The 3,343-nt window shown below is 41.3% G+C and overlaps 1 long non-coding RNA gene across 1 annotated transcript; it reads left to right on the top strand.

Moving 5' to 3' along the window:
* The first annotated feature begins 651 nt into the window (after positions 1-651).
* Positions 652-2,871, top strand: LOC123429492. Its single transcript, XR_006622692.1, has 5 exons — positions 652-688; positions 792-943; positions 1,254-2,011; positions 2,171-2,257; positions 2,731-2,871. It is a non-coding gene; the product is annotated as an uncharacterized LOC123429492 (long non-coding RNA).
* Positions 2,872-3,343: the final 472 nt, after the last annotated feature.

The following is a 3,343-nucleotide window of genomic DNA, read 5'->3' as shown; positions in this document are numbered from 1 at the left end:
TATCCATAAAGTATGCAAAAAAGGTTTCCTACAGCAACACGTCTTGTAGAATGTATAGGGTAGGAGTCTGAACCATTATTGGTACCAATCCAACACAATAAGCTACGCATCAGGGGTGCTCGCTCGGCGTGTCCACGTTGGCAAAGTTACTCTGCAACGCTAGGATGAAAGAAAAAACTCGACAAACATGTAGACCTGCCACACGCTTCCTCCCCACTCTACCAATTCCCTCCCTCTCGCCGGATCCCTACGCCGCCGGCTCCGCCACTTCTCCTCCCCGTTCCTCTCCTCGCCCTGTATGGGTTGCCGTTGCCGCCACTGCCGCCGTTCCTCTCCTCACCCAGGCATCACCTCCACTCTCTCTCATCATCTAGGGATGGAGGGGCAACTGCAATCCACCTCGAGGAAGAGGGGTAGGCAGAAGGACAGTGGTCGTTCAACTCGGGACGACGAGCCATGGGTGACGACCATCTCAACACAAAGTTTTATCAGCGGTGGATCCTCAGGTTGTGGGAAGCGAGACGATTTGAATTGGATCTGGCGAGATCCATCAGGAGACGGTGCTTCAGTGAGGTGGGCGATGTGGCAGAAGAGAGCGTGGTGGAGGAGGTGGATGAGAAGCCAGGGTTGAGGTCTTCCACTAGGATCTTCTCTGCGACGTGCTCCAAGTAGCTTATTCATGTCCTTGGTTAGTTATTAATTTACATATATGAGACTCAAAATTGTGAGAACCAAACTTTAATTTCTTATTCTGCTCTCTTCCTCTCATCTTGTACAAGCACACATAGCAGACTAGCAGGTACGACCTGGGACCCCTAATACCAAGCATGACGATGTGCAATAGTGTTGTAGCGCGCATGACCAGAGCATGACGGCACAACGGTGCAGCAAGGTGGTGTATACCACCACGAGGAGCAAGAGCGCCAAACAGCTGGCTTTCAGGGTAATATCCTCTTTCAGTTCTTGTATATACGCGAGTACGTTGGTGTTCCTGTTGGTGGATGTGTAGCTGGATGTTCAACATGTGCTTATTGGTGACTTGCTGCCTAGAGTTGCAATAGTAATTGGAGCAGATGATTGTATAGAATGGTAATTTTGTTGGTTAGCTAAAAATGAACCTTCAAGACAAATGATATGACCTGTACTTGATGGTGTTATTCTTCTCATGTGAAAATTCGAGAGCTTATTTGATGTTGTTGTTCTGCTTATGTAACAACCTGAGAGCTTATTGTAGCTTCTCTACTTGTCAATAGGAGGTGGTGCGGTGGAATAATACGGCTTGGGCATTTCCGACGAGATGTGGCTCGAGCGGATGTCGTCGATGCGACAATGAGAAGATCCTCTTGGTGATCCCTCTCCCTCCGTTTTGCCTCTCATGCTTCAGGTTTCTGTGTTCTCAAGGGAGATTCATTGGTCCTTTTCAAGGTTTGTTTTATTAATCTGTCATATTTAAATGGAAAAAGGTGCATGGGAATTTCTATGGAAATGTCACTCAAGGAGGGTCACACATAGCTCACAATTGGGTGATATCCTTATGGCCGACAAGGATTGATCCTCATTCAAGATGGAAAGTGTTGATTTCCGATGAATGCCATATACATTTATTGTTTCTTAGACATTGAAAGTTAAGGAAAACACTTGTTTGATTGGTCCAGTGCAGCTTGCGTCTGAACCACAATTCCTGTTTGAGTCTGAACCACAATTTCCAGAAAGTGAAGGAAAACACTTATTTGATTCATTTAGTTGTAGCTGTTGCGGGTTGCAGATACCCAATTAGGATTCATTTAGTATTGAATGCTTTCATTTTCACACCTATACTGAATTATCCAATACTAAATTTAGGATTTGTTTTCTAGTTACACCATCTATTTGTTTTTTTCAGTTCCTACCAATAAGTGTGAATTATACTAACATGTCTTGAACTCTTTTGCTTGGTCATGAGAGGGGCACTGGGTGAAAATGTTGGCATAGAAATTCATAACATGAAATAAGTGGTCGGGGTCTGGTCATGGTAAGTGAGCACTTTACAGAGTTAGTATGGCTTATGATTTGTACTTGATTGTCTAATGATAACTTCTGCACATCAAGAAATAGCTGAACCTTTTAGCAATAGCACATTTCTGTATATGAATTTGTGTTCACATATGTTGATCATATTTTAATATTGAAGGGCTTGCCAAATTTAGTTGCAATTGGAGATGCATATTTTCCACATGTTGATGTTGTTTTTTGTTGCTTGCCATAGGAAACAACAGAGGTTGGTACCCTCATCATGCTTTTTCTGAGTTTTTTTCCTATCAATTATTGAACTTATGAAGGAATACAATTATATGCTCTTCTGTCAATTACAAGATAACATTTTGTACTGAACACACTTAGAGAAAAACTTCAATTTGTTTGTGTTCTTTCTAGAATTGATTGTAAACATGGATGAAGGAAAATTTGGATGTTGATGTTTTTCGCTTTTTCTTAACCACAATACCAATGCAACATGCTAACAATAATCGAGTATATACTCTTGTTACTTTCCATCTATGTAGGTGTTCTGTTGTATTGTCTTGAAACAATTAATAAAATGTTGTAGCTTTTGGTTTCTCTATCTTATCAATAAAATGATGTTCACACATGTAGTAGATATATGATACTTCTAGCTGAAAAAGGGGAAACAAGCTTGCCATCAGTAGTACTATTTATATTACAGTAATTTGACTAGGAAATGGTCTATTGAAGGGATTACGATGAGCAAAACTGAAACATGAGTCCAGCTACCTATAGTCCCGGTGATGAAATATGTTATTGTCTTGTAAAGCAGTTATTAAACTAACAAAGGACAACATAATGGATAGATGACAACCTCGTACCGCAGAAGCACCCCCCCCCCCCTCAAGAGGTACGCTCATGGCGCGCTCCCGCCTCTAGTACAAGTGAAACTTACTACATATTGTAGTGATTTTCTTTATATGGTGTGTGTTTATATGGAAAGTCTCCTTAGCTGTCCCATGGGTGATAGGCTAAATTTTGAAAAATGCATAGATACATACTTGGTAAGCTATGTAGTGTTTTCAAAATCCGCCATTCTCTCATCTCCTTTGTTCAATTTGTAAAGTTTTAATATGAATTCCAATTTGTGCTAATCATAACACCGCACACAAAATACACCCCATCTTCTCAATTAGGTCTTTTCACACCCATGACATCAGGTGGAACCCCGGAAGTGATACCAAGTTTCGTAGAGAAATTTTCGATACCGATGGACACGACCACTAATACCTTATCACTTGCTCTCACTTGGAATACTCCGTGGATATCGATGGAAATTCCCTAAGAATACATTATGTAATAT

Source organism: Hordeum vulgare, chromosome 2H, assembly GCF_904849725.1.
Source record: "Hordeum vulgare subsp. vulgare chromosome 2H, MorexV3_pseudomolecules_assembly, whole genome shotgun sequence".
NCBI lineage: Eukaryota > Viridiplantae > Streptophyta > Magnoliopsida > Poales > Poaceae > Hordeum > Hordeum vulgare.
The sequence above is the reverse complement of the archived record's forward strand: the minus strand, read 5'-3'. Positions and strand labels throughout refer to the sequence as shown.